This window comes from Chrysemys picta, chromosome 1, assembly GCF_011386835.1.
Source record: "Chrysemys picta bellii isolate R12L10 chromosome 1, ASM1138683v2, whole genome shotgun sequence".
Taxonomy (NCBI): domain Eukaryota; kingdom Metazoa; phylum Chordata; order Testudines; family Emydidae; genus Chrysemys; species Chrysemys picta.
Genome location: NC_088791.1, coordinates 76793797 through 76821229, shown reverse-complemented (window position 1 = coordinate 76821229; position 27433 = coordinate 76793797).

Sequence of the window (27433 nt, the reverse complement as noted above, 5' to 3'; positions counted from 1 at the left end):
ACCATCGATGTTGTTGCAGGCTACAAGATTACCTTCCATGAAGAAGAATGGGACAAGATCCTTTTGACGGTCACGGAACATGGAAACCCTAACATCACCTGCCAGGAGATTCCACTGCTGTAGTCTGGAGCCCAACAGCTCTGCCTTACTCTTGGGTAGTTCCAAATCCCTGACATGGTCATTCAGTTCACCTTGTGTTATGAGGTGTGGTTCAGAGGAGGAGGATGGGAGAAAATGTGGGTCCTGTGACATTGATGGATCAGGACCAGAAGTTTCATCCTCTTCCTCTTCCTCGTCTGACTCAAGTGAGAATGATTCTGGTGCATCAGGAACCGGCAGTCCTTCTCGGTGGGGTACTGGGCGTATAGCTGATGGAATGTTTGGATAATGCACAGTCCACTTTTTCTTCTTTGACACACCTTTCCCAACTGGAGGCACCATGCAGAAGTAACAATTGCTGGTATGATCTGTTGGCTCTCTCCAAATCATTGGCACTGCAAAAGGCATAGATTTCCTTTTCCTGTTCAACCACTGGCGAAGATTTGTTGCACAAGTGTTGCAGCATATGTGTGGGGCCCACCTCTTGTCCTGATCTCCAATTTTGCAGCCAAAATAAAGGTGATAGCCTTTCTTAACCAGAGTGGTTATACTGCGCTTTTGTGATGCAAAAGTCACTTCACCACAAACATAGCAGAAGTTATCTGCACTGTTCACACAAGTACGAGGCATCTCTGCTCACTGTGGCTAAACAGAAATGTGTCCCTTTGCAAAATCAAACACTGACAAATAAGAGAGCATGACACTGTATGATTTCTAGAGTCGATATAGGGCAATTTGTTCAGCAGAGTGATGTAAGCTTCGTTATGATTGCATCATCCATGACTTCTAGGAATAACATGATGCAATTCATATCATGTATTACGCAATACCAGCTTCAGATTGCATCATTCATTGTTTTGCCTAAAAAGCAAGTACTGTCCAAACCCAGTCATAGATTTATTCATAGATCCAGTCAAAGATGTATTTTAGTCATTTCTGGTTTAAATTGAGATCCCTTCCCTTTATTACTCACTTATCCTCCGCCATTCCCAAGTCAAGGGTCGTATATACTGACCCAATAGCATATCTTGAAATTTTTCCCTGCGCAGGGCGGGGAAGAGTGCCTAAGAGAGAGCTTTAGCGTTAAGTGCCAGCTGGAAAGAAGCTTGGAGTAGTGAACAAAGGAACTGTCTTTTGGTGTTTGATTCCTACTTGGTTCAGGGAAACAGGACTCTGTGTACATTTGTTGTAAATAAACAGTATTACATGAAAAATACCTGATTCCAACATCAATTTCTTCTCCTAATGCAGGCTACCTGCAAGATCCTGAATTTTGGCTCACTACACAGATCAAAAGGGGCACTAGTCACTTGATCACCTGCTGTCATAGGCTGCTGGAGGAAATGGGGCTTACAGGTGCCAGATGCACTTGGGCCTGTTGGGTTAACATGGTTGCAAAGAGAGGTGAAGGTAGCAAAACCAGGCCCCAAATGTATGTTCTCCTGAGGGATTAAAAAGGATCTGAGGCATGTGTCACCCTGTAACCATTACAACAAAGAAGAGCATTCCATTTGTAGGAGCAGCATTATGTCAGGCCCTCAACTGGTAGAGAGAGAGAGACGGAAAACTGAATATTAAGGCTAGAAGGCTGGAAGATGATTCAGATGCAGGAGATGTTATTCGAGGTTGAGTTTAGCTGTCCTTGTAGATGATGCAAAGTTATTCTTAATTTAAAAAATGCAGTAATTTTCTCTGCCCTGCCCCCCAAAGTCAGGTTTTTGGTGAAAGAAAACCCAAGCAACATTTGTAACTAGTAGATGGGTCACATCTGCTCCTATTCACTAATACCCTGAAGAAAATACAGATTAATATTTATATTTCAAATATGGAACAAATTGAGCTTGATTTAAATCCATTGTCCATAATGATTATTTTTGCTAGAAAAACTTAATTGGAATTAGTGTAATCAATACATATTGAGTTGTGGTGTTTTTTGTAATGCCATGGCACATGCTTGTATTTATGTTAATGGAGTTCTCAGTATTCGTATTCCTACTGCAAACTATTCCCAGAGATTCTTCTATAAATTTTGATATTTTATTTAAAGCAGTAGAGAATTCAGATGATTGAATTTTTTTTTATAGAATTTGATTAGACTAGGTCAGAATAAAAACTATAAAACATACCATACCTTCTTCTACAAAGAACATTTGCAGCCCTCATTTCGTTTTCAAAAAAGAAGGGAAAAATAAACTGTTGACATTTTCCAATTTCCTGATATTGAGGGCTGGATTATTTTCAAAGACCTCAATTCCATCCATAGGAGATAGTAGAACATTTATTTTGTATCACCATTACCTTAAGCCTACAATTTACAGCATTTATCCTCAGTGGAATTCAAAGAGTTAGCATGTCAGTTTTCATTCACACTGTTGTCAGGGAAAGCAATATTAGATATCAATGGGCATGCTTTGCTGAGTACCAATCAATCTTGAGAAGAGCAGGAAATAAACTCAGTCACCCTGAAAGTGGTAGTGTCAATCAGAAAATCAAAAAGCACTGCAGAAGCTACACTTCCTTGATGTTTACTGAATGATTCATCATTTTTATATCTACCCCACCCTCTAGAAAATGAAGTAGAGTTTGAATGAATAATAGATGGCCCAGGTGAATCTCCAACAGTCGAGTTATTACTGAGGCCAAAGAAGAAGAAGGATGAATTTTTCATAAAGTCAAGATTTAATGGATGAAATGGGAGTAATTTATCACCAAGCATTTCAAAATTGGTAAATTAAATGGCTGAATTTAAATAACCAGCAAGGAGTAATGCAGATATCAGAAGAACAAACTGGAAGTCTTACTGAGCCTCTGAGAGGTTAAGTGATAAACATGGGGCCTGTTACAAAGTCCATTGAAGTCAAGTGAAAGACTCCTATTGACTTCAAATGGATTTTGGATTAGGCACCTGCTGCACAAATTTAAACCCAGAATTTATTGGAGAAACCTAAAGTCCTTCATATTTTATATTATATAAATAACTCTCTTTTCCCTTTCTCAAAGATTCTTCTATACCACTGGATATTATGTGATCCTATAGGTTGCAGCCTTTTATCTCACAAATTCAATTGGTTCAGTTCCTATCTTTTGCTTTGCTATGAATAATACATGTTTACAGAGTAAGAGCCCATTCTCAGTTTCTCCTCTAAAATGAGCTAATTATTCACTCTTGCTTGCTGCAGTTTAAGACCATAAACTGGCAGTGTAAATAATTGTTATTCAAGAGCCCATTAAATGAGTGCAGAGAGTCACATTATGAGGATGGAAAGTTGATAAGTTTGTTTGAGGATAATTGTTAACCAAATCAGCAATGTTGCTAGTGTTGCAATTTCTTTTTAACAGCATATAAACAAGACATCCTGACAGGCTGGGTTTAAAATCAATCCTCCCACAATCACGTTTTTTCTTTTATTCTAATTCAATAAGAGTTAGCAAATGCTTGTATATTATGGGCAAATCCCTGGCCAGCATCCCAGCTGCTTTAGAAGTTTAGACTTCATTGTAATCTCTAATGGTTATTTGCTGCTGGAAAACCACTGAATCAATGAGGAGTTATCCTCTAAAATTACATTTCAAGCATTCAGTAATGGAGAACATTGGCAACGCATAAAGGTATTGGGCTAGAACATTCATAACTAATTGTAGCCAGCTATGTTCTTGTGGCATCGGAGACATCACCTGATGCTTTAATGGGTAGATTTAGAATAGTCCTATAAATTATGGCACTAACAACTAGGGCTCATATGTAATCCCTTTTAAGGCTGTTTCTTTCAAATGATAAATCTGGATTGAACAGGGTCTATGTTTCACCAGAGCCAACACAAATATAAAACCAGACCTGTTAAGTTTCACCTCTATGTGGTGTGACACATGGAGTCTATAAGCTTCTCAGACTCACACAGCCAAAGTCTGTATTTCAGATAATTTCTGAGGCCTGTCTATATGATCTCATGTAAAGGCTTTGGGATTAGCTACCTGCCTGTTCTGATTAAGCCACTGTGCTGGTACTGCAATTGATCTAGTATGACTGTCTTGGCTGTTTTTGTAAAGATGGGTTTCTTGATTCTGCTTGAAGTCCGAAAAATATCAGTCAAAAGGTCTTTCTTTTAAAAAAGTGGGTTTGAGTGGGGCAGAGGAACACGTATGCTTGACTTGTAGCTCTACCCTGAGAGCCCAGAATAACCACCAGAGTTTTGCTAATGACACCAAGAGGGACCTCAGCTTCATGTCTGAGGGCTAATACAATTCAGAGGCTTTAGTTCCAATGAGGCCTGCTATGTCTCAAAATGTGTGGGCAAAGCAGACAGATATGCTCAGAGATAATGTACAGTGATACCAGTTGTGCTCCATCTCACTCAAAGCACAGTTCAGATAAGATATCAAATAACCTTGGAAACATCATATAAACTTTTAGTCTTATCTACATTTCTTTGGCTGGGCATTGGGTTGGAAACCTCACGACAGAAGGCTGCCTTGTGAGATTTCCACTGCGTCCTTGATTTGTTCAGGAATATGACTGTTTCAGACATCCAGACAAGGTTTGGATAAATACCCTTGGTTGAGACAGATTTAGTGAGTTACAATTTTAACTAACAGCAATCAGATGGGCAGGAAATCTTATAATTTCTCATACAGGGGGCTAAATGAACAGCCAAAAAGGAATGAACAGCATTATCTTTCGAGGAACCCATCGGTGGTCCAGTTGCTTTTTAAAGGAAATCTTGCTACTTCTTTGCAAGCTTGGGGTATCTTTGAACCTGGTCTGGAGAATATAGGAAGAACAGTTATTGTTATATTCATGACTTTTCCCAGAGCAGAGTTTAACACCATGATTTTTGCATTGTTCCTGGAAAAACAATCCTGCAAGGTGCCACTTCTCAGAATGGCGTTATATTGTATAAAATGCTACATAAATCTGGGGATTTAAGCCATTCCTACCAGTTCCTCATCTTGATGATCCCATTGCTGAGAATGGTAGCCAGGGCCTGGTAGGTGTAACTCTGAAACCAATGAAACAGGTACATTAATATTGCAGTCTTTAGGTTTCATTTCTTTGGAAGCAGTTCTGATGTCCCATTTAGCCCCCTGCAGATAATCCCCATTTAGTACCGAGAACAGCTACCTCACGGATTAAGGTGACATAATTAGATCCGTTCCAGGGATTATTCACAGAACTTTGTTTTTCAGAGTGAGGCTTTTTGGATAGTAACATCTGGATTTGTGTAATGGAGACCCCTGCATTCTCTGGAGGCATTAAGACCTCCCCACCAGCCATGTGTGGCCTTTGGGGGGGGGGGGGGGAATAAAATCTTCAGGGAGGAGCTGCCGCAGAGTGAAGTCAGCACGACAGCTGCAGAAAACAGTTCAAGCAGGGGCCAATGGAATGGAGACTGGGGATGTCATCAGACTGCTTTCTGCAGTTTCAGCTCTAGACAACTAAACTTGTGCTGATTGTCTGTTTACTCCAGCTCTTTCCAACCTCCTCCTGACAACCCCAATGTCAAGATTTAAACAACAAAACAAAAATGCTGCAAAAAACAAAACAAACTGTGGAAGTACTATGGCATTTGCTGCCGTCACATTGTTCACTTTATCCCTTTCCCCTAACCTTTTGTCTTGGCTGTGAGCTGTTTGGAGCAAAGACTCTCTCTTATTCTATATTTATACAGTATCTAGCTCCATTTTTTCTTTCCCCCTAGGCATCATTATAAGATATAAGAGGAAAACTGCCAATCAGGAATGGTCTATCGGTGCCATGGGTGTTGTGGGGGCGCCCCAGGGGCACCGTGGGTGCCCCCCGCTAGTGCCGGGGAGGGGCTGCCCGGGACCACCGCTGCTGCTGAGGGGGGGGCAGGGGTCCAGGGTGAGGAGGAGGGGGTGGGGGGCTGCTGCGGTGAGGAGGGGGACATGGGGGGCTGTGGCTGCTGCGGAAGTCCGGGAGGTCCTGGAAAGTCATGGAATCCGTAACCTCTGTGACAGACTCACAGCCTTACTCATTATTCATGTAGTGTAAATGTCATGTTATCTATTCTGTTGCATGACTGGACAGTCTAAACATGCAAATGACAATTAACAAAACCTACAAATGAATACTGAAATTCCGGTACAAATTTTCAGAAGAATAGTTCTTCATTAAAATGTCACTGTTCATAAAAAGAACAGGAGTACTTGTGGCACCTTAGAGACTAACAAATTTATTAAAGCATAAGCTTTTGTGGGCTACAGCCCACTTCTTCGGATGCATAGAATGGAACATATATTGAGGAGATATATATACACACATACAGAGAGCATGAACAGGTGGGAGTTGTCTTACCAACTCTGAGAGGCCAATTAAGTAAGTGAAAAAAAAAACTTTTGAAGTGATAATCAAGCTAGCCCAGTACAGACAGTTTGATAAGAAGTGTGAGAATACTTACAAGGGGAGATAGATTCAATGTTTGTAATGGCTCAGCCATTCCCAGTCCTTATTCAATCCTAAATTGATTGTATCTAGTTTGCATATCAATTCCAGCTCAGCAGTCTCTCGTTGGAGTCTGTTTTTGAAGTTTTTCTGTTGTAAGATAGCCACCCGCAGGTCTGTCATTGAATGGCCAGACAGGTTAAAGTGTTCTCCCTCTGGTTTTTGAGTATTATGATTCCTGTTCTTTTTGCGGATACAGACTAACACGGCTGCTACTCTGAAAACTGTTCATAAACATTTTTAAATACACGGTAGTTGTCTGAAGACTCATGAGTAAAATGGGCCTATAAAAAGTAGCAAATAGAACTATTATCTTGGATTCCTGACTAAATTCATAAATCAGGTTTTTTTCACTAGTCAGTCTGCTGTATAGGATTCCTTTAAAATTAATTTTAGAAACACACAAAAACATGAGTCTTTGGGTCTCTACTTTCAGTCCCTGTGGATTGAATATGGATTTATATTAGCTCAACTGTGTTAAATTTAAATTGTCATATTTCAAAAGATTTTTCTTCTGATGTCATGACACTGAACTAAACATTGTAAAATCTGTAAGGGGCAAGTTTACCCAGCTTTTCATGTACTTCTTGCATACAGCAAGCTGTGAAACTTGCTTGAATTTATGGTTAACTTAGAGATTTGCTCTCTTCAAGATGGTATTTGTATTTCAGCCAGAAAACACACAGCTCTTGGTATTAATGTCAATGGACATATGGTAGTTAATCCTAGAGTCATCCAGATCACCATTAAATAATTCCCTTTTTGGTAATTACTGGATGTAAACTGTGGTGTGAAATTTTTAGTTTTGGAATATTTTTATTGAACTGTTTTCTAAGCAGATACTCATTAGAAGAATTCAGACAACAGACATGTATATACCAAAAATGCAGATAATTATACTATTATATTTTGCTATCCTCAAACTGGCACACATACAAATGGGAAAAATGAGGAGAAGGTGCCAAGGAAATGTAAGGATCAAATGAAGTTCAGATAGTTGGAAAATGTCCTATTCCATTCTAAAATGGATTTTTTCCCCCAGTAACACAAATGTTGCTGACATCTTGGATCTACGTATTGTGCATTGGACTAACTTTGAATTTTATTAGCCTGGAAATACACAGTCTTACTTGTTCCAATAATAACTGGAAAAGTCTTAACTTGCTTTTGGAAGCAACCTTGGGTGTCTTTTTATCATTGTGAGTCTGATGTATATACAATGCCTTGAAAAAATGATGTCCTGGTCCTAGATTGGGCCTTCTGGGCTCTACTACAATGAAAATAAAATAATGATGGCCTCACAGGATCAGGCCCAATGGATAAATTATTCAGACTAAGCAAAGTGAAGGTGAGGAAAAAATATCCCAAAATTCAATACATCCAGAAAATATTATAGTACACCAGTGATGTTCCTCAATTCCTGTCCTCACCTTATTTGCATTGGATATATTGGCAAAGGCAAGCCTCCAAGTTTATATAGCTTTTCTGAAATGAAGCATATCAGATATTTACACCAGGGAAAAAAATGTCTAACAATTAATCCTCTACTTACTGGGATGGATTTAACCCAATTTCAAGTGTCAGTCAAGTCAGTCCTTTTCTACTTTTCACAAGCGGAAAAAAAAACATGAAATTGGAAAGTATGATTTTGCAGACTTCCAGACAAATTTGGCTTGAACTGAGTTGATAATAAAAGTGCTCCAGCTCTCTTTGTGCTATGTGGCTGGAGGGAAAAAAAGTATAGGATTTAGCACTTAGTGCTTTATATCTATCATCCAAAAAGTTTTCCCAACACTCTTGGGAGGTAGATGAGCAAGCATTATTCCCTCTATTGTACAGATATAGAAACTGAGATTGACAGATTCCTGTGACCTGGCCTAGGATTAGTGAAGAGAAAGTTAGTAACTGTACACATAAAATTACATGTACCTTTCTGCTCAGGCAATTGTCACAATGCTATGTGCAAATGAAGATTTTTTTACACAGAAATTACCAGTTATGTAACTAATCAATCAACTGCATGGAAATGCCTGATTTACATGCACTATCGTTAAACCAGCATAAATCTAGCACTGAAAATTAGATCCTCACTGTCAAAGTTGGAACTACTAATTAGTCATTTGTGTAGCCCAGTTCCTTGCTGTAACAACTAGACCATGCCCCTTTCTCTATATTCATAGATGACAATGTAGGATATTGAAAAAAAATGCAATTTAATTTTACTTCATGTCTACAAAAAACAAAACATCTTAAGGTACATAAAATAGTATAACAAACCTCATTAAAGTGAATCTAAACCATTTTGAAAGCTTCAGATCAGGCAGGGTTAAATGCCTCCTCACTCTCCCTCCCTCATCATGAAAAGCAAACTCCTGACCTCCTTACTGAATGCAAGGAGATCTCCAACACTCTCTCCTCCCTAGAATATTATATATGTAGTATGCTTCCAATTTGAGAAGTCCCAGAACATGCAAGATTTAAGTACAGCAGACAACCTTGCAGTTTTATTGAAGACCTGAGGCCCAATAACATCACTATTACTAGAAAACACACTGGAATGAAATTGCAATGATCCAACCAAAATTAAAGTAATAGATTTTCCTTTACAATTTTAAATTTTATGCACTTAGTCTAGTACTCCTTTCTTTCTGCTACAGAATGGACGATGAAAATTGCGTATTTTTCATTCCTCTGTCAATCACAGGTGTTCCTTCTTGGCTTTGATTGGTGGTGTAACAAGTTCCTCTGTTTATACCTTTCCATTGACTGCACATGTGGATTTCTTGTTGTTTCTGTTCATCTTTTTTTTGCCCTCTTGTGAGTCACACAGTTCTAGTAGACTAACAGTAGCACCCCAAAGACAAGCTTGTCAAGAACTCTGAATCAGAATATAAATATTCAGGTTCTACATAGGTTCTAAGCCTCCTAGTTGTGACAAAAAACGTACAGAAGTCATCCTTAAAAACTTAAATTACTTTAGAGAAGGTAACTACATAACATTAGCGCCAACCTAGTTCAACTGTATGTTATTGTGCTCAGTGAGACTTCCTTTAAGTACTGTAGTATAAAGAAAAATAATTCCTTGTACTGAAACAATTACTGGATGAAGTTCCATGGCTTGCATTATGAAGGAAGTCAGAATAGATGACCATAGTGTTCCCTTCTGCCGTTAAAATCAATGAATCAGTATTTGCAACAGACCTTAGTGGTTCCTTCTGCCCTTAAAATCTATGAATCAGTATGTGCAACAGACCTTAGTCATTCTTTATAGGAAGTACAGGAGCCACTGCAAATTTTAGGTAACCTTCTTTACCTAAAGCACAGATATTTTTAATTAGGTATATGGCAATAAAGAGGTACCAATCTACTATCCTGAGTGCCTTTGGCACTATTTATTTAAAACAATCTCAGTAGAAGTAAAATAAAACCAGCAACAAACCCCCAGAAAAAAATGGCAAATACTAAGACATTTTCTCTGAAACAGCATATTTGTAAGTTATTTGGCAATGTCAATTGGTAGCAGTGATATGTGGTGTATATTTTATTAACCTAGCCATCACTAGCCATAAATAAAATTGCACTAAATTGTGATGTGGGCAAGTTAAAAATAAGACCATATCTATCTCTGCAGCACTGACATCTTAAATCATAAAATATATAAACATGAGTGTAATTGAAACATCCAGCAACTGAGAAAATCCAGTCACACTTCATTGAAGTTAGAATTTCAATTGGACCTGTACATCACATCTTGCAAATAAGCTATCTTCTGATATATGAATCTTAAAAATTGACTTTGCAATAGCAGAATTAACAAACTACCTTTTGACCTAGCTACAGCATTGAGAGTGCATTAGTCTTGCAGGCCAATGATCACCATCTAAAAATGAATGTAGGTTAGGTGTCCTTGCTGATGCCCTTACAACTGTTAGAGAGACAAGGTGGGTGCTGTAATATTTTCTTCCTCACCCCTCTTGTCTCTCTAATATGTCTTTTTAATATCCTGGGACTGACTTGGCTACAACTACACTTCACACTTGTTAGCATTCAATACTCCATATTTTTGCTGACCAACCTCCCTGTTGTGGTTGAGGAAAATGGGATCACTTGAGTGATTCTGCTTTTTCCACCTAGAGAGATCATCAAAGTTGATATTGGGCAATTAAATCACCTGCACAAGGGTTCTCATTTGTGAAGGTTGATTCTAATAGCAGCATCAACTAAGAGAGATAAGTGCCAACATTGTATTTGCATCTATGAGGGACACATTTAAAGACCTTACACCCTAAAAGATATATACATAGATGAAGATATTCATTGGTAGATACAGAGGAGGGAATTCATTATTTTTTATTTTACTAGTTCTTCTGATCTGACACTTATCCTCCCCATCATTACATTATGAGAGAGGAGTATTTGATATGGGTTAAAGTTTGTGGCTGGCCTGGTAGAAATAAGTCTCACAAGTATTTATTTATTCATATTATTCAATGCCCAGAGACACTGTGAGGAGAGCTTTTGTAGATTAAATATATACAGTCTGTAGTTTAATTGCTAGATGGTTTGCACATGCAGTGAGTTGGAATAAGACTGATTATATGAATTAGAAAGGTTTAATGCTTTGCTGGAGTCATGTGAAAAAAAAATCAGATACCAGCAAAATGTTTCTTCAGGTTATGTTCTGGTATCTTTTATATTCATTAAAGCTAACGTGAAGTAAAGTTTGAACATGAAAACAACTTTAATCTTATATGGTTAAGGTGCAACATTTCGAATTGTGATTTGTTTCAGACATTATGTGGTTCAAGGTGCTTTGTCTGTTCTTTCAACATAAAAGATTTTCTTCTGCAGGAAAAAAAGAATTCCTTGTTAGAGCATGTCAAATCTGCCAGTAGCTTATCTTAATCAAATTTTACACAGAAATTCTTCAGAGAATACAAACAAGCATTATGTTAAAGGAAGCCGGTGTTTGCCAATAGAATATTGTATATTTTCCAGCATCAATAGATATGGGCCAATTTGGTTTGGAAAACCTCCAAATGTGGTAGTACTCACTTATTGAAGAACTATGTATTACCTAATGTAGCTCTAGCAGAGCTCAGGGAGAAGTACTGAGAAAGAGAAAAAAGTTCCTGATACTTAAAAAAGAATCAATCCTTTTATTTAGAAGAGAGAAGTACTTGTGGTCTGAGCCCAGAACTTGGAACCAAGGAGGTCCAATTGCGGCTAGCACTTCTTCCCTCTGTGCAATTGGCAAGTCACTTAACCTCTCTAAGTTTCTCATCTGTAAGAGCGAGATATACTTCTTATTTGTCTCACAAAGTTGTTATGAGGTCTGATTAGATGTTGGATGTAAGGCACTTTGAAAGCAAGAGGGGGGAAGGATAGCTCAGTGGTTTGAGCATTGGCCTGCTAAACCCAGGGTTGTGAGTTCAATCCTTGAGAGGGCCACTTGTGAATCTGGGGCAAAATCAGTACTTGGTCCTGCTAGTGAAGGCAGGGGGCTGGACTCAATGACCTTTCAAGGTCCCTTCCAGTTCTAGGAGATGGGATATCTCCATTATTAGGTGTTAAATATTGGCTAACTGTTGCTAGTAATATTATAATTCCTTCAATGTGCTTCGTGTTTACTTGTGGAAAGTGCACCTCCCCATCTCATTGTGCTAATTCATATTTCACACCAAAATTTTGTATTCTTTTGGCTTTAGTTCTACCAGGGAGGGGAGGTTCAGAGGAACTTTACTGTTTGACTCCTCACTCAATCCCATGTTAACTTTCCTCTTGACAAAGAGACCAACATGTGGTTTCCTGCAGAGCCCAGTATTGATCCTAAGTCAGCCAAAAAGTGATGAAAGCCACATGCTTTTCCCCACTCCTGAATGTGCCACTTCTCCAATGCGCCTAGTTTATACTCTTCTGTTTCAGGCCAGGAGATACAATCCAGGTCTGGTACAAAGTAGGGTTCCCTTTTTAATAGCATGTTGCAATGCCACTCAAACAACTTAAGTAAAAACACCTAAAATTTGACCAACTGCACAACTGTGCTGTGGAATGAACAAAATGCAAATGAAAGTGTTATGAAGTTCTGGGGAGCTTAAGCGAAATGCTGTAAATTTATAACATTTAGTTTCATGCGGTGCCCAAAATAGTCTCCAAACAGATTCAGGCACTTTTTCTCATGTGCAGACCAATTTATATTGCTTTTGATAAGAAGTACTTCCATGTCAGATACATTGCATTGAAAGACCTATTTACCCTCTCTGATTCCAGCCTTTCAAGAGATGGAATAAAATATATTGGTCTTTTGCATTATGTAAAGTTAACTCTCTTTTATTCAAAAAGAAAAATTTGGAGAGACTGTGAGGAAAGTTAGGCTGGCTCAGGGCTATAGGCCTTCTGTGCTGTAGTATTTATTTTGGGCAATGATATAAAGTGTGCCCAAGTGAAAAATACCGTAAGCTTTAAAGCCCTTAAGAAAAACATATAATAAATAAATTCCCTCCCATGAGGGGATAAAAAGCCTCCAGGGAATGCTTCTCTAGACAAAATCAGTGCAAGATAAAATGCTTCTGAGGGAATAACTCTCTAGACAAAAGAGCTGCTAAATAAAACATCTCCAGGCAAAACACTTTTGTAGAATTCCTCTCTTCACAACCTCCTAGCCCAGCACCAATTCTGTGTCTCACAGAGCTCCCCCAAGTGAGGCTTTTATAATTTCAGGGAAAGTCCACAGGTGAACTAAGCCCTTCTACCATTCCATCCCAGTTAGGCACACAACAACATTATTTAAAACTAGATCCAGATGCTAGCTCACTGCCTCTGGCTCACAGGTGGATATTCCCCCACAGAATAAAATATTTTCCTGGCCCAGGTTTTTCTACCTTTGGACTGATGAATGCTGTCCTTTTGAGACCTCCCATTCCAAAGCAAAGAGCAGCCTTCCAGATATCTCTTGCTTTCACCCTTCTGCCTTGAGGTGACCTGCCCATAAATTGAAGCAGCTGTCTCACATTTTACTACCCATCTCTTCCCTTGTCCCCATTGCTGAAAAGAATATACAGATCAATCCTCCAGCTCGTCCACTCTACGGATCCTAGCTTCATTTACCCTTTTTTTCCAACCCACATGACTATACCCATAACTTTTTATACAGCACATCTTACTGCTCCTGAGAGTTAATGGGTTGACATTGCTAAAAACTTAACATTAACAAGTCACTGGGACCAGATGGCATTCACCCAAGAGTTCTGAAAGAACTCAAATGTGACTTGCGGAACTATTAACTAGGGTTTGTAACCTGTCCTTTAAATCGGCTTCTGTACCCAATGACTGGAAGATAGCTAATGTAACGCCAATATTTAAAAAGGGCTCTAGAGGTGATCCCAGCAATTACAGACCGGTAAGTCTAACGTCGGTACCGGGCAAATTAGTCGAAACAATAGTAAAGAATAAAATTGTCAGACACATAGAAGAACATAAATTGTTGGGCAAAAGTCAACATGGTTTCTCTAAAGGGAAATTGTGTCTTACTAATTTATTAGAGTTCTTTGAAGGGGTCAACAAACAGGTGGACAAGGGGGATCCAGTGGACATAGTGTACTTAGATTTCCAGAAAGCCTTTGACAAGGTCCCTTACCAAAGGCTCTTATGTAAATTAAGTTGTCATGGGATAAGAGGGAAGGTCCTTTTATGGATTGAGAACTGGTTAAAAGACAGTGAACAAAGGGTAGGAATTAATGGTAAATTCTCAGAATGGAGAGAGGTAACTAGTGGTGTTCCCCAAGGGTCAGTCCTAGGACCAATCCTATTCAACTTATTCATAAATGATCTGGAGAAAGGGGTAAACAGTGAGGTGGCAAAGTTTGCAGATGATACTAAACTGCTCAAGATAGTTAAGACCAAAGCAGACTGTGAAGAACTTAAAAAAGATCTCACAAAACTAAGTGATTGGGCAACAAAATGGCAAATGAAATTTAATGTGGATAAATGTAAAGTAATGCACATTGGGAAAAAAAACCCCAACTATACATACAATATGATGGGGGCTAACTTAGCTACAATAAATCAGGAAAAAGATCTTTGAGTCATCATGGATAGTTCTCTAAAGATGTCCACGCAGTGTGCAGAGGCGGTCAAAAAAGCAAACAGGATGTTAGGAATCATTAAAAAGGGGGTAGAGTATAAGACGGAGAATATATTTTTGCCCTTATATAAATCGATGGTACGCCCACATCTTGAATACTGCATACAGATGTGGTCTCCTCATCTCAAAAAAGATATCCTCGCACTAGAAAAGGTTCAGAGAAGGGCAACTAAAATGATTAGGGGTTTGGAGAGGGTCCCATATGAGGAGAGTTTAAAGAGGCTAGGACTTTTCAGCTTGGAAAAGAGGAGACTAAGGGGGGATATGATAGAGGTATATAAAATTATGAGTAATGTGGAGAAAGTAGATAAGGAAAAGTTATTTACTTATTCCCATAATACAAGAACCAAGGGTCACCAAATGAAATGAATAGGCAGCAGGTTTAAAACAAATAAAAGGAGGTTCTTCTTCACACAGCGCACAGTCAACTTGTGGAACTCTTTACCTGAGGAGGTTGTGAAGGCTAGGACTATAACAGAGTTTAAAAGAGAACTAGATAAATTCATGGAGGTTAGGTCCATTAATGGCTATTAGCCACGATGGGTAAGGAATGGTGTCCCTAGACTCTGTTTGTCAAAGGGTGGAGATGGATGGCAGGAGAGAGATCACTTGATCATTGCCTGTTAGGTTCACTCCCTCTGGGGCACCTGGCATTGGCCACTGTTGGTAGACAGGATACTGGGCTAGATGGACCTTTGGTCTGACCCAGTACGGCTGTTCTTACGTTCTTATGTTCTAACCGAGGTCCTCAATTCACAGAACATACAGGATATGGACCGCAGCAGTGCAAGCTTCTCCCCAGTACTCTGTCCAAGTATCTGGGACCACTTCTCTCTGTGCTCAGTCAGTATTCGGCCTTTCAGCTGAAATTGCCAACATGGATGCCAACTGTGGGGTTGTAGTTTCTGTAGTGCAGTTATCTCACCAAGACCATTAATTTCATCTCAACATAGACTATGTTGTGTAAAATAGTGCAGTGGTTAAGTTTTTTTCCCTGTCTCATTGATATACATTAATGACTGTTTAATATTTTGATGGATGGCCGGCTTGGATTATTTAAAAAGCCTAGCTTTATCCATTTGAACAGGGCAGTAAAACTATATATTTTGGAGTAGGGAAGTGTTTTCACTTTTGAAATGATAATACATGCTTACCTATTAGGTACTGATTTCAAGCATACAAATTAAAAATAATGAGTAGAGAACAACAATGTTAAGACACAGGAAGCTACAGTAGCAATCTTTATAGAAATATTTCATTACACTAATTCTCAGTACTTATATAATGTCACTTGGTTCTGGGAGTCGAGGACGGACAAGGTTGGAAATATAAGCATGTCTCTTATAGGTATGTCAATCACCGTTAATAGGAAGTGTTGGGAGGTAATCTCTTTCTCACTCAGTCTCTTGCAGATTGGGAGACAGAACTCATTACTGTGCAAATGAACCTGCCAGCCAGTTTTTGCTTTCACCTCACTGCAGTTTGCAGGAGCTGACACTAGTTAAAAAGCTGCTTAAATGGGGTCACTAAGGGAGTTGAAACATCTGTAAAGATTCGAGATGGGTAGCAGAGCATTAGACATGTCCTTTGGAGGATTTTCTTTTGCAAAGCAAAATTTAGGGGGGAAAGAAAAAAAAGTAAAATATAATAGTTTTGGCCAACAGAGCACATCCTAAGATAATACCTTTTATTTAATAGGAACAAAATCAATGTATTAATCACAAATTCCTCCTTCAGTTCTATTTTTTTTTAAATGTGGACAGTGCAGAGTAAAATAGAGGAAGAAAGGTAAAACCCCCATAGTTTTAGAAGCACGCTTCTAATTAACCATCCAATCTCAGCTAGGGAAATATATACTCTACTGCAGCTTTTGGAATAAGTAAACCTCTTTGACCCTGCAAATCCAACTCACTGAAATGGACACTCCCACTTTTGGAACATCATCTTTTCTTTTGAGAAGACTCAGAATTTCACTCTTTCTTTGTCCTAATTTTACCTTACATAAGGCCAGATCTAGAAATTTTTGCTGTATAGCTGTCAGTTAGGGGTGTGTGATTTTTTTGGTGACCCTCCATGCTAGCAAAAATCATAGTGAGATGCAATTATATCAGCACAAAAATGCTTTTGCTGATATAGCTGAATTTCCTTGCCTACCTGGTATAAGCTGTACTGGCAAAAACATGTTTTTTTAGCCAATGGAAGCAGCATCCATGCCAGGAATGTTTTTCCGATATAGCTATTCCAGTACAGCTATACTGGCAACTAGACCTAAGTCTCCATATTAAGAGATACATTCTATCTTATCTTGATGTGGGTGCACAGCAAGGGCATGGGGGTGAGAGGTCCTGCCCTGTCTCTCATCCAAGCTGTTATGATCCTCCTATGAGGAGACATTTGGGTGAATGTGACTGACAGAACAAAACGAAGGTCTCCATCACTAATGGTAAGTATTTTCTTATTATATCCCCACAGCAATGAATCTGTTGTTGACTCAGTGTGTGTAAGTAGAGCTGGGTGAAAAGGGTTGTCATGAAATTTTGTGCCAGAGATTTTGCCATTGTATTTTGAGTGCTAGGACTTCTGGATTTCTGCAAAATACCTATCTTCACATTGAAAACAAACAATAATGTGCACTTCTCTATGCAGAAATTTCCGTGCAACATCATCTCTTCTCCAAATGTTATGTATTACTACATGAGGACTCTGATCTTTCTCAGGTGAATGTCTCCACTAAAAATTCCAGTGATCATAATGGAAGGCTCAGAAAATAAAAATTAAAACCAGGCAAATTATTTAATGACTATGACTGAGGACTTTTCTGCATGGTGAGTTAGTCCATAAATTGAAATGTGCACTAGCGTGTTGCACAGTAAATGGCCTGGCCCGTGTGGATTCTGCTGCTGAGCACTACAATTCTCTAGTGCGTGATAACATAGTATTATCTGAAATATGACTACATTCATGTGCTCTAAAGAACTTTTAGTGCGCACCAGCAGGGTCCACACGCACAAGTTAGTGCGTGAGATGCTGGTGTGGACTAAAATTTACACCCCTGTGGTGATAATTAAAGCACTGTGAAGATAAGCCCTGAGAAGTCTAGCCTAGGGTATACATGTGCTAGAATTGGCTCTCCAGGGACCGCTTATTTTAATCTTCTTGCCAAATCAAAGAGAAGATTGGGATATCTCTGCCTTTGATGAAGCTCACCCCTTTCTTGGCTACTGCTAAATCATCTTTGCTAGAGATGACTTATTTTGGGGTGGTCCTAAAAATCCTTCTGAAGCACAACTTTTGCTCCACAGTGCAGCAAAATGTGTCTAAAAAAATGCATTGCAAGAGACTATATCCTGACTTTTCTAAAATGTCTATTCTCTCTTTCCTATTTTAAATTTCACAAGTTGAGCACTGTTATACTGGAACAAAATATAAACATTTCCTTTGAAGTACAGTTTAGCTGAAGTTTGTTTGTCAAGCAATGCCACCTCCTTCTTGGGTTTATAGACTGCAATTAAACACCCGCCACTGGACTGTGTCAGCTAACTTGGACTTGCGGAGCTTGGGCTAAAGGGCTGTTTAATTGAGGTATGGACATTTGGGCTTGGGCTACAGCCCAGTCTCTGGAACCCTCCCATCTTGCAGGTTCCTAGAGCCCATGTGCCAGTCCAAGCCTGAACATCTTCACTGCAATTAAACAGCCTCTGAGCCCAAGCCCCGCAAGCCTGAGTCAGCTGGCATGGGCCACCCAGGAGTGTTTAATTGCAGTGTAGACATGGCCTTAGTAATAAATGCACACACCAAAGACCATGTAGAATTCAAAAGGTTTTTCTAGATGAGGGTATAGGCTGGCCAGCCTTTCCGTTCAAGAGGAAGACAACTAGTGGGTATAGCTGCTGAGGGAAGGTTTGATACAGGCCTTTCAGGTAAATGGAGATTGCATGGGGAGCAGAGATCCACATGTCCTAGTGGAGTCCTCCAAGGTTTGGATAAGAATCTACAGTTTGAGCCTTTTCAGGTTCCCCAGGTCTAAATTGATTATTTTATGACAGTGAGGCTGGTTTACAGTATATTTTCACGTGTAGTGTGACTGTGTTAATACTGACTTGTATATTTTTATTTCATTACTTAGTGTTTTATAATTTAATGGTTATAATAATCTTAAGTATTTCCAATACATTTAATGTATGTGCTTTCTCATCATAACAATAACCAATATTGCCATTAGCCTCAATTCTTGACCCAGATTCAGTTTTAAAGTCCTATGCACTCTCATTTGGCTTCACTTTTCGGTCTTCTACAGCTCCATAGTTTCTGGAGGTAAGGAAAAGAAGACAAGTGCACAGTGGCAGGAGTGCGACCCAGCTAATAGTGATGCAGTAGAGGAAGTACCTAGTCAAAAAGTTATCTAGCAGCTGTTGATGACGATGTGAGGACCTTCACTTTGACCAGACAACAAGGTGGGAGATTTTGAGCGTGATAAAGATAAATGTCGATTCTGAATGGTGTACATATAGGTACCTATATATTGCTCTGTGTCTCTGCCTTCTCTCTACAGGCCAAAATTGCTAAAGATGGTATTTTTCCACTCAGAATTTCGAACTGAAAGTGGATTTCACAAGAAAATTCCACTTGAGAAAATGTGTATGTTGGTCAAATTTCACAAAATATACAATTTGAGCATGCAAGTTGTTGATGTGCAAAAATATCTAAAGAAACATGACAGGTTCATGGAAACAACTGTACTGGGAAGCAAGTTATTTTAACAACTTTTCAATTAAAAACAAACAAACAATAGCAAAAACAAAACAAAACAAAAACACCCTAACACAACTCTATCAGAGTAAACTGGTTAGTATCGTGGAATTTGAAAAGCTTCCTTTTCTTCTTTCAGATCTATGTTTGTATTCTGAGTGCACAGTAAATAAGGGGACCATATTTAAAAATCTAAAACCATTTTGTGATGACTTTTCGTTTCTTGTAGGTTTTTTTAATTTTGTGTTTGTTTCTTGGGGGTTGTATTAGTATTTTTGTGAAATAGTAAAAGGAAAAATTACACAGTATCGCGCTCAGCAGCAATATGAGTTTATTTGTCAGAGTGCAGGATTTTTTCCAGTAAATGGGCATTCAGAATTAGTTTATAATGAAACACTGAATAGGTGTCATTAACATTCACTTTGAGCACAACAACTTTGATACTCTTGACCCTCATTTGCTTTTTCTCCCTATTCCAAATGCTAAATACTTGTGTACTTGATAAACATGGAGCAACTTTAACCAATATCACATGATATGTGACACAACAGGCTATCTATTTTTTAATTCCCAACAAGGTCAAGTAAACTTCTCATGGATGATCAGGCCCTTTTAGATCATAGGGGGCATACTCAAAGATGAATATGACAGAGTAGATGCTATTAAGTTTTTAATATCGCTTGCCTTGAAATCATGAGATGACTCTTAATTTGAGTGCAAACAGTCTCTATATTCTTGGGCATTTACTAAACAATGGAAATAAAGGAAAGTTTGAAAAGTGTTAGTTAATTAATCCCTTCAGCTTCTCGTTCTCATAAAGCCTTCCCATGAAAGTTCAAAAGAAGACTATTTAATCAGTAACCAGACATTTGAATGTCAAACCCCTCCAATGCTTTGGGCAGGACACATGGAAAATTAGATCACACATGGTAAGCTTTTCCAACTAATATCTCATTGGCCAGACATGTGTTGAAAATCCTATGTGTAGGCGCTGCATTGACAAGAATCATGTGTCCCATTAATTTGGCATTTTGAGCAGATGTTCTAATCCTGTATTTGTACTTTTAAAAAAAGGGTGGGGAGAAAGAGAAGAGTGGAAAATTGGAAAGAAATTAAACAACATTAATCAGTTTTCTTGTAAATGCACTGTCTAAATATCCCTGTTTCTAAAGGAATTCCAAGTATCCTCCATTCTGTGATTCTATTGTTATCCTTTTGAGAGATGAGAGAGAGAGAGCTGAAAATTTAAAAAAAATATATATGATGAAAGGAAAGCGAGTGAAAAGATCAGATAGATAGGTTAATCATAGGAAAGTCAACGAAAAAAGCATGCAAGAAATTTAGAACTTAGCATGATAGGGAAATGTCAATGTGTTTAAAGTTCAGGTCAGAGAAGTATCTAAGATGGAATCTTCAGAGATTTTAGCTGCAAAGATTATTATTTAAAACTATCTCTGGTCTAGAAATCATGCTGGAAATACAGTAGGATAAAAGTACAGGCCATGGAAATTTAAAACTAACAAACAAAAAGGCAAACATTTTCAAACTTCATCAAAGGTTCAGGGCATTTTGTGAAAATTCAAGGAACTGGTAGCTGCTGCTTTTTTAAGGCATTGGTTGTGATATTCAAAGACGTCTGAAGGAGCTGTCCTAGCTACCCAGGAGATAGACATTTCCTCAATGACCATGGCCTCTTACAACTATGTTCAGTGGAGTAATGAAACTGTGGACCAATAGGGTGAGTCTAGTTCTAGTTATGCACAGAGATAAAACTTTCACAGCATTGGGATCTAGACTACAGAACTCCCACCTGCAAGAGTGATCACTGAACTAACTATTTTCAAAACTGAATGCAAAACTTATTTATTCATCTTAGAGTCCCTTCAATACGTTCTTTACGCACACACACACACACATACAAGGAAAAAAGGGAAACTAAACTAATTAAGGGTTTCAGAGTAGCAGCCGTGTTAGTCTGTATCCGCAAAAAGAACAGGAGTACTTGTGGCACCTTAGAGACTAACAAATTTATTAGAGCATAAGCTTTCGTGGATGCATCCGAAGAAGTGAGCTGTAGTCCACGAAAGCTTATGCTCTAATAAATTTGTTAGTCTCTAAGGTGCCACAAGTACTCCTGTTCTTTAACTAATTAAGGTATTTTGTCTATAACAGGGATCGGCAACCTTTGGCACGCGGCCCATCAAGGAAATCCCCTAGTGGGCCAGGATGTTTACCTGCAGCGTCCGCAGGTTTGGCCGATCGCAGCTCCCATTAGCCGTGGTTCACCGTTCCAGGCCAATGGGAGCCGTGAGAAGCGGCGGTCAGCACATCCCTCGGCCCGTGACGCTTCCCACTGTCCCCATTGGCCTGGAACGGCAAACTGCGGCCAGTGGGAGCTGCGATCAGCCGAACCTGCGGACGCTGAAGGTAAACAAACCATTCTGGCCCACTAGCGGATTTCCTGGACTGGCCGCGTGCCAAAGGTTGTCCCTGGTCTATAGTCTGGGAAGAGAAAAAAAGAGAGACGGAGAGATTGTTAGTTATTTCTGTTCTTAAATGCTGGGTAGTTGCTCAAAGGGGGACCATATATGTATTGATGAACATTAGATTAATTAATTTGTAAGAAAAACCTTGACCAGATCTAATGATTATATCAATTTCATCATACATTAAATTTATCATATAGCTCCACATTTTAGTACATGGGTATCACTACTACATGTGAAAACATCATTATGTTTATTATTAAATAACATAAGCTGTCTTAAAGTAATGTTAAGGTGGCAAAATCAAACTCAAAAAATTGGAAATACCAGAATTAAGATTGCACATGCAACTTTAATTTCCCCCCTTGTGCATATGCATTATGATAGAATCTCTAATTATATGATCAGCGCTCTCAATTCCTGTTTCTGGTGCAGTAGTGGCCTTCTGCTGCTTGAAGGCATTTCAGGGAAAGCCCTTCACAATTACTGTAGGCCAGGGATGGATCATGCTCACTATAAATAGAATCTTCAGAGATTTTAGCTGCCAAATTCTAATAAGTCTCTACTGAGCATGTGAGAACTACAGTTTTTTCATAGATTTATATCTTGTCCAAATTTGGGGCAATTTTCCTCGGATGGAAAAGAGCACATCCCTGAAAGTAAGGTGACTCCCATACTAAATGTAAAGAAAGCACGGATGTGCTAGACATTCTCAACAAAATGATTGCAAGGATTTTTTTAATAAGGCAAAACAACATATTTTCTTTGATCTTTTTCTCAGAAACATTTGAACTGTTTGAGCTGAAACTTTCCAAAACATTTCAGGCTGAGGCAGACATCAAGCATGGAAAAAAACCAAGGTTGAATGGTTAAAGTTTGGCAAAGTTATAAGCAACTGAAAAAAAAGTGTCTAATAACGAGAAGTGGTGGGCAACCTTAACTCTAGGTGACAATAATCACAACGTGAAAAATTTTGATACATATAAGATTTAATTACTTTATGTTAGGACTTGCACTGTGGGCCCTCTGTTCCAAATCTTTGTGCTGATGTCTTGCAACTGAAATCAATGCACTGTCAGAATATATCTAGTATTGTATGTTCAACAGCATAGGCAATGTATTCTTCCTAATGTCCTTTATCTCCTACAATTGGCAGCTGCCAACCAATTAACAAAACCTAATAAACTTTAAGAAACTAGCAATTGAATTAGACATAGCCTGCTGTATTCAATCAATATACAGGTAGTCAGTAGTATGGTTCATTATTTTCAACATGAGGATTTTTTAAATTAAGGCCTGGGGGAAAGCCAACAGTTTTGGAAAAGCACAGTTTGGATGGAGACATCCCTTAGGGATGAATTTATTAAAGTGGGATCTCTATAGCCTAGTAAAGAGAATAAGAAAGAAATTGGTAAACCACAAGTAAGAGCTAGTGAAGAACAGTCAAACATAAAAGAGTCCCACTTAAATAGGAAAACACAAACAAATGAATGTTGACAAAATGTAAAAATGTTTATATACAAATGCTAAAAGTCTAAATACTAAGATGGGTGCACTCGAGTGCCTGGCATTAAATGAATATATTGATATAATAGGCATCATAAAACTTGATGAAATGAGGATAATCGGTGGGATATGGTAGCACCATGGTATAAAATATATAGGAATGACAGAGTGGGGTTGAGCTGGTAGGAGAGTGGCACTATGTGTGAAAGAAAGCATAGAGTCAAATAAAATAAAAATCCTAAATAAATCAAACTATACCATAGATTCTCTAGATAGAAATTCCATGATTGAACAATAGGAGATAGAAGTATGAATATGCTACCGACCACCTGATCAGGATGGCAACAGTGATTTTGAAATGCTCGGAGAGATTAGAAAGGTTACAAAGTCAGAAAACACAATAATAATGTGTTCAACTATCCTCATTTGACCAAGTATGTCACCTAAGGAAGGGATGCAGAGATAAAAATTCTAGACACCATAAATGACTGCTTCTTGGAGCAACTTCTCCTGGAGCCAACAATGACAGAGGTAATTCTTGATTTAGTCCAAAGAGAGGCACAGAATCTGAACTAAGAGGTGAATATAGCTGAACCATTTGGTAATAATGTCAATAATGTAATTAAATGTAACATCCTAGTAGGGAGAAAAATGCCAAAGAAAACCACCATCATGGACTTTAACTTCAAAAAGGGAACTGCACAAAAAAGGAGGAAGCTAAACAGAAATTAAAAGGAAGAGTCATAAGGGTGAAATGCCTACAAATTGCCGGGAGAGTAATTAAAAACACCATAATACAGGCTCAAACTAAATGTGTGCTCCAAATTAAAATGAAACAAAACAAAACAAAACAGTAAGAGGACCAAAAAAATGCCACCATGGCTAAACAACAGAATACAAGTAGTAGTTAGAGGTAAAAAGGCATCCTTTAACAATTGGAAGTCAAATTATAGTGAGGAAAATAGAAAGGAGCATACACTCTGGCAAGTCAAGTGTAAAAATATAATAAGGCAGATTAAGAAAGAATTTGAAGAGCAACTGGCTAAAGAAACAAAAACTAACAGCAATTTTTAAAAAGTACATCAGAAGTGACCTGCCAAACAATCAGTGGGGCCACTGAACAATCGATGTACTAAAAGAGCATTCAAGGAAGACAAGGTCATTGTGGCCTTTGTACTGATTGTCACTGCAGAAGATGTAGGGGAGATCTCAACATCCAAGTTTACTACCCATCCAACGCCTAGGTGGAGCAACTCCTGTGAAGTAATGAGCATCTTCATCCACACACTTCACAGGATCATACACTGACTGCACTTGCCTTTATACAGCAGCGAAAACCTAGGGTTAGCTTTGACATGTTTTCTCTCATCCAAGGGTTAGTTTAGCATTAATTTAAAGCCTCACATGGTTCTATCTCCCTCTTTCCTTGCTACATTCTTGAATCTTATGTTATACTTTTTCTGATTACAAAAAAAAAAATGAAGTGGAATAAATCCAGGTGTCATCCTACTGAATACAAATGACAGGACACATCCACAGTAAAAAAAGAACATAAGAATGTCCATACTGGATCAGACCAATGGTCCATCTAGCTCAGTATCCTGTCTTCTGACAATGGCCAGTGCCAGATGTTCCAGAGGAAATGAACAGAACAGGGCAATTTCAAATGATCCATCCGAAGTTGTCCAGTCCAAGTTGCTAGCAGTTGGATGTTTAGGCACTCCTGGAGCATGGATTTGTGTCCATGATTATCTTTGTTAATAGCCATTGATGGACCTATCCTCTATGAACTTATCTAATTCTTTTTTGAACCCAGTTATATTTTTGGCCTTCAAATCCCATTACAATAAGTTCTACGGGTTGACTGTGCATTGTGTGAAGAAGTGCTTCCTCTATTTGTTTTAAACCTGCTGACTATTAATTTCATTGGGTGACCCCTTAATTCTTGTGTTACATATTGTCTACAATCTTTCCCACCTCACTGTTTATCCCCTTTTCCAGATCTTTTTTTCAATATGTTGAACACCACTGGTCCCTGTACAGACCCTTTGGGGAGACCCCACTACTTAACTCTCTCCCCTGTAAAAAATGATCATTTTTTCCTACGCTTTGTTTCCTGTCTTTTAACCAGTTACCGATCCATGAGAGGATCTTCCCTCTTGTCTCATGAGTGCTTACTTTGCTTAAGAACTTTTTGTGAGAGACCCTGTCAAAGGCTTTCTGAAAGTCCAAATACACTATAACAACTGGTGTCAAGTATCAGAGGTGTAGCTGTGTTAGTCTGGATCTGTAAAAAGCGACAAAGAATCCTGTAGAACCTTATAGACTAACAGACGTTTTGGAGCATAAGCAGTCGTGGGTGAATACCCACTTCGTCAGACACATGTAGTGGAAATAGACAGAGGCAGGTATAAATATGCAGACAAGAATCAGTCTAGAGATAACAAGGTTAGTTCAATCAGGGAGGATGAGGCCCTCTTCTAGCAGTTGAGGTGTGAACACCAAGGGAGGAGAAACTGCTTTTGTAGTTGGCTAGCCATTCACAGTCTTTGTTTAATCCTGAACTGATGGTGTCAAAGTTGCAAATGAACTGAAGTTCAGCAATTTCTCTTTGAAGTTTTTTTGCTGCAGGATGGCTACCTTTAAATCTGCTAATGTGTGTCCAGGGAGGTTGAAGTGTTCTCCTACAGGTTTTTGTATATTGCCATTCCTAATATCTGACTTGAGTCCATTTATCCTTTTACGTAGGGATTGTCCAGTTTGGCTGATGTACATAGCAGAGGGGCATTGCTGGTATATGATGGCGTATATTACATTGGTGGATGTGCAAGTGAATGAACCGGTGATGTTGTGGCTGATCTGGTTAGGTCCTGTAATGGTGTCGCTGGAGTAAAAATGTGGGCAGAGTTGGCATTGAGGTTTGTTGCATGGATTGGTTTCTGAGTTAGCGTTACTATGGTAAGGGATCACCGTTATCCATATGCTTGTTGACACACTCAGAGAATTCTAATAGATTGGTTAGGTAGTGTTCCTTTTCCCCTCCTCCTATACTCTGTGGCTTGATTTGCTTTTTTCTTTTATCTCATAGATAATCTCCAGGGAAGCCAATAGTGTGTCTACTCAGTTCCTGAATACAAAGCCAAAGTCCTGAATACAAGTGTATCAAAGGACTGTTATATGCTGAAAACACAAGTAACTATTTTAACTAAAATAATTATAAATCAGAGTAATAACTATTATTTTTGTTTATTTATGAGAGTTGGTTGATAATTATCTGTTGAATCTGTCTTTTGATGGAAAACTGTTTTTTTTTTACACAATAACATTTTCATGGAAAATATCTTTCAATGGAAAATGTTGACTTGTCATTAAATAACTGAACAAACAAAACCCAAAATATTTTCAGTTTTCATCCACAAACCACAACATTTTGTCTGAATACTGAATATTTTGATTTGGACATGCTGCCATTGAGCATTATGGGACTTGTACTTTGGTTTGCGTACCTCATGCCCTAATTCTTCTCTTCAGTCTAGCTTCTCCAGTTGAACTACAGCTCCCATGAGGCACCATGGCCAGATACTCCCATGTTGCACTGCAGCAGCTCAGCAAGGGGAAGGACCATGTTGCAGCATGGAAGATACATTCCATGCCAAGAAGCCTAGCCCAGGGAGGAGAATGGTGGCATGAAGCACCCAAACTACAACTCCCATGAGGTACTACAGTGGCATATCTGACTTGAAATTTGGGTTGTCAGTTAAACATTTTAAATTTTTGATTTTTCAACAAAAAGCCTATTTTTTCATGAAAAAATACTCTGACCAGCTCTATTATTTACATAACACTCTCTGCCCAAACCAACTATGGCTCTGATCCAAAGTATATTGAAATGAATGGAAAGTCACTCAGTGACTTCAATGGGCTTTGGATGAGATCCTCGATGAGGGAATTCTTTGCAGTCTGATTCTCGTGCAGAGTTACGTTCATTAG